Source organism: Podarcis melisellensis (assembly GCF_964234715.1).
Source record: "Podarcis melisellensis genome assembly, chromosome: 5".
Lineage (NCBI taxonomy): Eukaryota > Metazoa > Chordata > Lepidosauria > Squamata > Lacertidae > Podarcis > Podarcis melisellensis.
The window spans coordinates 19488821-19499454 of NC_138537.1; the positions used below are offsets into that span (position 1 = coordinate 19488821).

Below are 10634 nucleotides of genomic sequence, written 5' to 3' on the forward strand. Positions count from 1 at the left end.
CATTCTTAAGATTCTTACTGGATACAGAGACAGGTGTCTACACCTTGCCTTTTTTGTTTCCCCCCCGTCTCCCACAATAATCATTTCATTTCCCCTTTAGCATCATGAAGAGTTCTGGAGAACCCAAAAGCCTCCACAGTATTTTGTGACCTTCTGGTTGGTCTAAACCAGTCTCCAGCTGTTTTTGGACTACAAATCCCATCATCCCTAGCTAGCAAGACCAATGGGCAGGGATGATGGGAATTGTAGTCCAAAAACAGCTGGAGACCCAAGGTTGGGAAACACTGGTCTAGACCTATAAAAAGCTTTGTCCTAATATGGATTTTTGCATTTTTCATATGGGCCAACATGGCTACATTTACTATTTTAGAATGAAATAAAAAGGTAAAGGGACCCCTGACCATTAGGTCCAGTCGTGGCCAACTCTGGGGTTGCGGCACTCGTCTCGCTTTATTGGCCTAGGGAGCCGGCGTACAGCTTCCAGGTCATGCTATTTATCTACAGATTCAAATAATCTATTCAGAGGCAGGGAAAATCCTGCCTGCAGGCCTGGCACGGTCCCCATTTGGCCTGCTAGATCGTTCCCTCCCCCCAACTGCATCTCTCCATCCCACACCTGACCTCATATGTCAATTCAGGTGTGCGGCAAGCAGAGATGTGGCTGGGTGAGCCATCTCCTTGCCCTATGTTATTAGCAAGGATTGGCAAAGGTGTAACGGGCAGGTGGTAAAGCACATATCTTCAAGCACCAAGGCTGGAATGAATGGCACTTGTCCAAGCAACAGTCGCAAGGTAAGATTATAGTGCACATCTGATAAAAGTACAGTGGTACCTCAGGTTAAGTACTCAATTCGTTCCGGAGGTCTGTACTTAACCTGAAGCACCACCTTAGCTAATGGGGCCTCCTGCTGCCACTGCGCCGCTGGAGCACGATTTCTGTTCTCATCCTGAAGCAAAGTTCTTAACCTGAAGCACTATTTCTGGGTTAGCGGAGTCTGTAACACTGCACAGTCAGGTCAGAACAGAAGAGAACAACATAGGATGCAATCATAACATCTGATGGGCAGGAGCAGGTTTCAAGGAGTGGCAGATCTGAAGCCCTGCTTCTTGTGTCAACCAGAAAAGAAGGCAGGGTGGAGCAGGAGAAGGCTGCATGCTCAAGCTCCACACCGCGGCTGGACTAGCTTGGGACCCAGATGATTCTTTGCCAGCTCCACTCTGCTCTGCCTCCTCCCCACCCTCCCCAATTTGGGGTAGGGGAGAATGCTGGCTCCAAAAAGTGGGGATCCCGCCAGCAGCAGCTTCCCCACATCTGTGCTTTCAGCAGACAGAACAGTGGTGGAGCCTACCCGATGGCAGGGCCCATCAGAGCTGGGTGGAAGGACATCTCCAGCTCATTCAGAGGTTTTGGGTTGCTCGGTTAATCCCAATGAATGAGGGCAATCCGTTTGAAAGATACGTGTGCGGACCTGGGCCTACGGGTTAAGGAGGGGGCTATCCTGAGCCTAATACCACGAGAAAACCCTGTGGATTTCCAGCAAAGGGTATTCAGAATTATTACCACCTCCAACCACGAGGCCTTATCTCCCCAATACACTTTTAAACCCATCCATGTTTAAGCACAGTTATTTTCATATATTATGGATGTACGATATCCATCTTAGCTGTCCAACACTTTGAAGGCATTGTGATATTTGTAGCAGGCTTACAAGTAACAATCTGAATAGCAAACTGTTGGAACAGGGCATCCTTTGGGAAAGAGAGGAGAGGACAGGAAGAGGCAAAAGAGTTTGGGAACCACTGGTCTATAGGTTGCTAGTTACTTGTCTGTAATTTATACCTTTGGCTAGCCTTCGGGTGAAGATGGCAACGAATAAGGCAGATCTCAGTGGTCTGTGCTAGCTTTAATTTGTTTTTATCCTGAATAGTATTAAAGTTTTAAAGTCAGCTGGCTCAGCAGTTAAGGTCAGTTGGTATATACAGGCAAAGAGCCTATCTGTTATACTTCTATGTAGGCTTCAAAGCCGTATCTTTTAACCGGAGGACAGGAACTGGGAGAACAGCTGTTTTAGCTCAGTGTTTAACTGATAAGGAACACTTAGAAGACCATCTTGCCCAAAGGATACTTTGCAGTTTTAACAGTTTTAACATGGTTATAGCATGAGCAACAGAGCTACAGTGCTTCAGTTAAAGTGTCCGGAACTCCATTGCCAAATTTAGTCTGGAAATTGATGCTGGACTATTGTAAATCAGCAAGGGATTCAGAAGTAACTGCAAAGCAACTGTGGCAAGAAGAAATTACTATGTCTTACTTGCTAGAATTCCTCTAATGAAAGCTTAGTTAACTGGTCAATTGATCTGAACTTGTTAGGAGCTGAGACATATGCTCCCAGGCTACCTCAGCGTCCTCCATATTAAAAAACCTCAATTAGGCATAATAATAATATTAACATAATAGATTCAGCCACAACAGAGATTGTATAGAGATTCGCTGTACAAACTTTAAAGAGACCAACGTCTCCCGGCTAAACAAACAACAGAGAGGATCTTTAGCAGAACCGACACATTGTAAAATGTAGCTTGGGCTTTGAATGCTTTAATTGTTGCACTGGTTGGGTTGGCAGAAACAGGAATTCTGACTGTAGCCTCACTGCTAAGACCTACCAGCAAAGAAACTGACAGTGGTGATGGTTTGAAGATACGTACATCAGGACAGGGATAGGTCTGAGTTTACTAAGTCCCTATCAGATTCAGTAACCATTTACTGACATTTACCAAGATCAGAACTTGAACTCAGAAACCTGCTTTTACACCAATATGAATGCTAAAGAGATGGACTTAGAGGAATAATTATCTTTCTCAGTTTAACCCCTTCAGATCCAAGGGTGCTGATAGTGGATGAGTATGCTCATAACCCACTTGCTATCTGCCAGGGAAATGATCTCAGCCTGTCACCTAACTGAAATTGTTGAAACCCCAATCTGGAGTCTTTCAATGGAACTCTGGAGGCTTCAAGTCAGCACTCCACTTTTCCTGTTCTGCAGCACAGGTGGGAAGAAAAGGCAGCAAATGATGGTTTAATAAACATATCTTGGGAAAGTACTGAATGAGGGGGGAGAGTCCAAATTCCAATGATGAAAGAGGTCCCCAGATTTTCTACAGGCCAGTGAAGAAACCCAACAGAATAATGAAAACAGAATCAGAGCTCAGGCAGGAATTCAAGCTATTGTAGGGGCTTCCCTGGATTTAGGAAATGGTTTACATTGTAAATACCTGTATAATTGTGACCAGAGTGGCAGTATCGAACTAACCTTTCAGGATCCTGCTGTATGGGATAAATTTGGTCTCTAATTCATCTGAAATCAAGCTGGATTTGAAGTTGCTGGTGTCTCTGGTAACTCCTCTTTCCTATATCACAGATGTTGGCAAATTGGATTTTACAAAGGCAAAATAATATTAGAATTGGAGTTGTCAGAGATGCACAAGGGAAATTGTATTTTAATGCTCAGGAAGCTGGCAAGGCCTCTTTTTATATTGTTATGTGTTTTAATATTATGGATGTACATTCTGTATCATTTTATTGGAGCTTAAAGAGAATACAAAACAAGAGCTAACAACAAATAACAAAAAAAAAGGAAATAACGAAAAGGAAATCAGTCCTCCAGTTTTTCAAACTAGACAACAGGCAAGGAGGGTTGCACACATTGGTTCTGGGACCAGAGAGATGATACTAGGACACTGGAGTGAATGTAGCCTCTTAAGGAATGTGTGAGGGCAAGGGGCACCACTGAGGTGACCCCTGAAAAGGGGTAGCATCAGCATCTGCAGTGGTTTGTTTGTTTGTTTGTTTGTTTGTTGTTTTGGTAGTGATACAAAAATATAGTGACACATACCGCCAGCAAATGCACTGTATAGTACAGGGGTAGATAACATGGTGGGCTCCAGCTGTTTTGCCATTCAACTCCCATCATCCCTGATCTTTGGCCATGCTGGCTGGGGCTGATGGGAGTTGGAGTCATGGATGCTTTAGCTGAGATTCCTGCACTGCAGGGGGTTGGACCAGATGACCCTTGGGGTTTCTTCCAACTGTACAAATCTATGATTCTAACTTTTGGAGGGTGCCACAGTGACTACTCCTGGCCTAGCACACATCCCATCTGGACCAAGGTAGAGGACATCTTTCGGGTCTTTTCTCTCCTGGCAGTAGCCAGAAACTGCTTTTGCTCTCTCTTTTAAAACTGTGCATTACTGTGGGGGCCCCCAACTCTGCCCACCCCCTCTTCAGTGGGAAGGGTGTCACTAGGTTAAAGCTCTGAAGCGTGTCTCTCCAAGCACATGAGAGAAATTCCCAGTTATCAGAAGATCATCTCCTGCCATTACTTTATGTTGACGGAATGTTAGTCACCACCCTCAGCTAAATGTTAGTCACCGGTCTGGACTATTAGCAACCAGTCTGCCCAAGAAAGGGAATGGCTGACCAGCAACTCTAATAATATTAGGATTAAAACAAAAAAAATTCCTTCCAGTAGCACCTTAAAGAACAACTAAGTTAGTTCTTGGTATGAGCTTTCGTGTGCATGCACACTTCTTCAGATACCATGCACACGAAAGCTCATACCAAGAACTAACTTAGTTGGTCTTTAAGGTGCTACTGGAAGGAATTTTTTTTGTTTTGACTATGGCAGACCAACACGGCTACCTATCTGTAACTGGAATATTAGGATTATTATTCTTTAACGAAGTTATAAGTGGGTATGTTGGGTTCTGGATCTGGAAAAAGTTTAGCCAGTCTACTGGTCTGCTTCAGACTCAGGGTGATCATCAGCAAATCTGACTGCATGAGGAATACCAGTTGACTTGTGCTGCTGTATGGACAACGTGGTGCCTTTGCCAAAGGGAAATGCTGGCAGGATATTTGAGGCGAGGATGCAGGTGGCGCTGTTGTCTAAACCACTGATCCACTTGGGCTTGCCGATCAGAAGGTCAACGGTTCAAATCCACACGACGGGGTGAGCTCCCATTGCTCTGTCCCAGCTTCTGCCAACCTAGCAGTTCGAAATCATGCCAGTGTGAGTAGATAAATATGTACTGCTGCGGCAAGAAGGTAAATGGTGTTTTCGTGTGCTCTGGCATTCGTCACGGTGTCCCATTGCACCTAAAGCTGTTTAGTCATGCTGGCCATAGGACCTGAAAAGCTGTCTGTGGACAAAGGCTGGCTCCCTCAGCTTGTTAAGCAAGATAAGTGCCGTACCCCATTCATCTTTGACTGGAATTAACCATCCAAGGGTCCTTTACCTTTACCTTTAGGAGGCAAGAGTAGGGCTTGGTCATCTCCTTCTATGTAAGAGGTGGGGAATGTTTTTGGCCTGGCGAGATGAAATCTTTATCTTCCCCCAACCAATCCTGGTGAGCCAACTTGGACATGCCAATTATCTGGTGTGACATGGATGTTGGGAGATTAACAAGTGGGTTGCCTTGTCTGCCTGCCACAGTTGGTCCTTGGGGATGGGCAGGGGAGATTCTGTCCAAGCAGGATTGAATTCCTTGCACATCAGCTGATACCTGGGGAGTCCGATCCTGTTTCCCACAGGGTTTGGGCATGCCAGCTAGTTTCTCTTAGGTGGCGTGCTCAAATCAAGCAGGATCAAACTCCCCACATGCATCAGGTGACACGTGAGGGGTTCAGTCCTGCTTTCTGTAGCCATGCCACAGCCTGCCCCATACCTGACATCACATAGGTGTGGGGCAGGGGACGTGGTTTCCACAAAACAGCCTTGCAGACCAAATGGGGAGAGCCAGACAACGGCTGGCTGAAACAACGTGCTTCCTGGGACTTGCCTTAAATGACCACACAACTGGAGTGCCTTAAGGAACAAATGTGTCTCAGTGACATTCCAGTCCCCTATTAAAGTGTCACCAGCAGGGTGTGACCGAAGGAAATTGTTGGGCAGCCGCTCGATTCCTGAACCAGTAAAACCAGAATGACATCACTTGGGTCCTATGGATCAGCTAATCCACTTAAACGATTTTCCTAATGAGGATATGGAAAGGCTACAAACTGACTAGTTTAAGCTCCTTAAAACCACCTTTCCAAATGATGGGGAAGCTGTGGCCCTTTGGATTTACTGGACTCCAACTCCCAACAGCCCCAGCCACAATGGCCAATGGTTGGGGTGAGGGGAGTTGTAGTTTCCCACCCCTGATTTAATGTGACATCAATTCTCTCCTTGGCTCCAACCCACAAAGCTCATTAGGGTAATCCTAATTAGCAGTTATAGAGCAAGAGGACCGCAGGCTCTGGCAAACACCACACACAGCAGAAGATCACCTTTGTGCTTTGTTTTATGCAGAGCGATGCCACCTCCGCTTCTGCGTCTTATTTAGCGGGAAATGAAATACCTAGGGCCGGCCCTGCCTCGGGCGGCAAATGCCAATAGGACAGGGAATGGGAGAGAGCTGTATGTCACACAGCCTGGCCTGCATGCTGTGCTCAGTGTGCTGCCCGCAGGTGCAGGGGAGGGCATTTTCTTCTTGCCACTTGAAGCAAAATTCAACTGCCAGGCTGGCCAGCTTTTGAGGAGATGTTGCCTCAGGGCCCTTCCAGACACCCATCATGGGGTTTTTTTGTGATGGTGTTTGGGGCAGTTATATGCAATCCTGCTGGCTGCACCTGCCAGAATTGCAATTAATTAATTAAATTTGTATACCGCCCTTCGTCCGAGGATCACAGGGCCAATACAGCAGAACCATAGAATTGTAGAGTTGGGAGGGACATCAAGGGTCCTGCAAGGAATCTTTTGCCTAACATGGTGGTTTGTGAGCCAGTGTGGTGTAGTGGTTAAGAGCGGTAGAGTCGTAATCTGGGGAACCGGGTTCGTGTCTCCGCTCCTCCACATGCAGCTGCTGGGTGACCTTGGGCCAGTCACACTTCTTTGAAGTCTCTCAGCCCCACTCACATCACAGAGTGTTTGTTGTGGAGAAGGAAGGGAAAGGAGATTATTAGCCGCTTTGAGACTCCTTAAAGGGAGTGAAAGGCGGGATATCAAATCCAAAGTCGTCTTCTTCTTCTTGAAAACACAACCCTGAGATTAAGAGTCTCATGCTCTACTGACTGAGCTATCCATCTACAATATAAAACCACAAAAAAAATACATTAACTGAGTAACTCTTGCCACCCTTTGGGAGGAAGGGCAGAATATAGTTATGGGTTTGTTGGGGGCAAGGATCCCCTAAAATTCCTGGGTGCCAGGTTTTCCCCATAATTTCTGAAATTAGTAAATGTGGGGAACACATAGCCAGGATACTATCAATACGGGGTCCCCTATTTAATCCTGGTCAGCTTTCCATGTCTGCCCATCTGGCATACCAGGAGCAGGATTTTCTTTAAATATAATTTTTATTAAATTTTCTGTTCTACAATTTAGAATATTAATTTAGACTATCTTAAAATAACAATGACTTCCCTTCTTCTCTGTCCATGGTTCATTTTGCATACCATAAATCCCTGCATATTTTAAATAAACTAAACCATTCAGTATTCCATTATTATTTCCATCAAAACGTATTTACACTGTTGAATTTATCTTAGTGCTGCCAGCGTTTTCAAGTGTACCCAATTTCCCCCCATATATTCAATAAACATTTTCCAATCTTCTTTAAACGAATGTTCTTCTTGTTCTCTTATTCTTTAAGTTAGATCTGCAAGCCGCGCATATTCCATCAGTTTAAATTGCCATTCTTCTTTGGTTGAGACCTCACTCATTTTCCATTTTTGGGCTAATGAAACACTAATGGTATACATAAATAACCTTTTTTGACACCTGGGAATTTCCATCTGAATTATCCCCAACAAAAAGGACTCTGTGTTTTTTTGGGGGAAAGGTGCTTTTAAACATTTTTTTCCCAATTCATTATAAATTACTTTTACAGGTCCACCACATATGAAAGAATGTACCCTTGCATCTCCAGCACTTACCTGATTCAGTCTTATACATCTTAGCAAGTCTACTCAGAGTTAAATACCATCTGTAAATCATTCTCAAGTAGTTCTTCAAGGATTTTCTAGGCTCATGAAGGAGGACTGGAGAGTGAATGAAGAGCATGCTGAAGACTCATCAGTACTACCACGATAGCGTCACCCTTGATTCGACATTGCCAACCACTTGTTCCTTTTCCTTTTGAGGAATTTTGTTTTATTTCCATTAAAGAGGACAAATGACAAATATAACCGCACAGAATTATTTCAGTTACAAGCTTGCACAAAACAAAACAAAGCACACTGCAATACAGAAGCAAGAAGAGCAACCAGCAATGTAATATTATGGATGCTCAGCACCCATGCAGTTGGAGACTCAAGGATCCTATGCCTCAAGCATTATCTGTCTTTCAAAGAGTCCCTGTGTGGTTTCTCTCCATGTAGGACCTTGAGAGGTTGAGAGATATAAAGCATGCTGTCCCTTATTTATGCTCCCTGAACCGCAAGATAGCATAGGAGATTCTTGGCTTCTCAGGCCTGTAAAGTCCCTGGTACTTTGGGACCCCATTCATTGGGCTCCTGCCTCCTAGCCTTGGATTCAGTGAGCCCCTGAGACCTCGCTCGTTTTCCATTTTTGGGCTAACGAAACACTAATGGCATACATAAATAACCTTTTTTGACACCTGGGAATTTCCATCTGAATTATCCCCAACAAAAAAAGGAGTCTGTGTTTTTGGGGGGGGAAGGTGCTTTTAAACATTTTTTTCCAATTCATTATAAATTACTTCCCAATATCAGTATCAGCCTCAAAGCCAGGACCCTCATCCAGCTCCTCAGCCAGAAGCCAAGAAACCCCTGATTTGGTGTCTTGCCCACTGCTGGACTCCCAGGACATGTCAGGAAGGCTGCAGATTCCCTGCCTTTGCTTGAAAGGCAGGGAAGCCTCTCAGGGCCTGGACCTGCTAAGCCTTAATATAGAATTGTCACCTTTTTATGGGCAGTAGTGATCCTAGTCATTTAGCAACTGTGTGCCAGAAATATATCCAAGCAGGTGTATGGAGATGCTGTGACGGAAAAGCCTTTATCCATTGATCTCTTCCTGTAACTCAGCTTTAAAATGCATGGAGTTATCTTCTATAAATGGTAATTCAAAGAGTCAGAACACTGGGACAACTTATGCATAATTTCAGACACACCCCTTTGAGCAACATGTTGATTCAACTTCATCTGCATTCTGCTATTATCTGCCTGCTTCCCTTGCCAGGCCTGTTCCCCTCATGCCTCGACAGGCCTTTGGAGAGAAATGCCTGCCCTGCCAAACTCGAGCTTGGTTATCTGTGCTACCCAATCCTAGAGAATATGGGTTTTTCTTTTTGGCATTCAGGCTTCAGGAAGCTCCCTGACAACCTTAAGTTTTTCTTAAGTGAAGAGAATGATCAAACGCTAAACCCAACCTATAGGCTCCGATCAGATTGCATTCCACTTGAAAGAGATGGTTATGCCTTCCGTCAATAGATCACCACAGAATTTCCAGCCACACCTTGGGTGATTTCCTTTTCCTGATATGATTGGCAGAAAAACAAGATCTTAGGCGTTGTGTTCTACCACGAGTTGTTTGCTATGGGTGCAGGAACAGATCCAGTATGACAGTGGCTTCTGACCTTTCTGACTTCATGGACCACATTCCACACGGAGTTTTCTGCTGAAGAACTCCTGTGCACTTGTCATGGGAGCTCTGCACATTATGGAGGTTTCTGCAACCTGGTACCCACCCACCACCCCTGACCATTGGCCATAGTCCAAGTCACCTGGGTGAAATCAGCTTGAGATCTGGTGCGGTATAGTGGTCAAAATGTCGGACTAGGACCTGGGAGACCCTTCCCACAAACACATTTAAGAGGCTGTAGAATATTAATCAGCCAAAGGCATGGTGAAAGAGGGACATTTTCACCTGTCGCCTAAAAAGATATAATGAAGGCACCAGGTGAGCCTCCCTGGGGAGAGCATTCCACAAACAGGGAGCCACTACAGAAAAATCTCTTTCTTGTGTTGCCACCCTCTGGACCTCATGTGGAGGAGGCACACAAAGAAGGGCCAGGATGAGTCCAGGATGGTTTATATGGGAAGAGGTGGTCTATTTTTCTAAACTAAAACCCCCCAACTTAACACACTTGCTGAAAGAAACATCAGAGAAACACACAGGGCTCACACAGTGGTTGTGTCTGCCATAGAGCTGTCCTCAGACAGAACTGTGTATACTGAAAAGTGCTTCAATCAAGATGGCAAGGGTGAGGACTGAGCGGAAGACAACCTGAACCAGTAAATCTCTGCTAGTTCCTGAGATGTATTAGGAGTTAGTGCATGGAATTGTTGCACATCTTACATCAGCCTCTGGGTGTGCAGTGTGGCTGACAATCCCACAGAAATCAGATTCGATTTGTTTCAACCTCTGTAGGTTGGATTGCAACACCAAAGTTCCATGAAATGCTGGAGCATGTGGTTGCTTAATTTATTTATGGTAAGATGTAAGAATTTAAGCAACATCTTTGTCTTATGTGCCCAAGAAGTAGCAATTAGTAAGATGTGAGAATTTAAGCAACAACTTTGTCTATGTAGAATCACAGAATCAGAGAATCTTAAGAGCTGGAAGGGACCCCAA

The 10634-nt window shown here is 44.8% G+C and overlaps 1 long non-coding RNA gene across 1 annotated transcript in view; it reads left to right on the forward strand.

Moving 5' to 3' along the window:
- LOC309369978 overlaps window positions 1-8227 on the forward strand; it is a 9824-nt gene extending 1597 nt beyond the window's left edge. The window contains exon 2 of the long non-coding RNA XR_014168299.1: window positions 7930-8227. This is a non-coding gene — a long non-coding RNA (uncharacterized lncRNA). The remainder of the gene's footprint in view (window positions 1-7929) is intronic.
- The last annotated feature ends 2407 nt before the right edge of the window (window positions 8228-10634 follow it).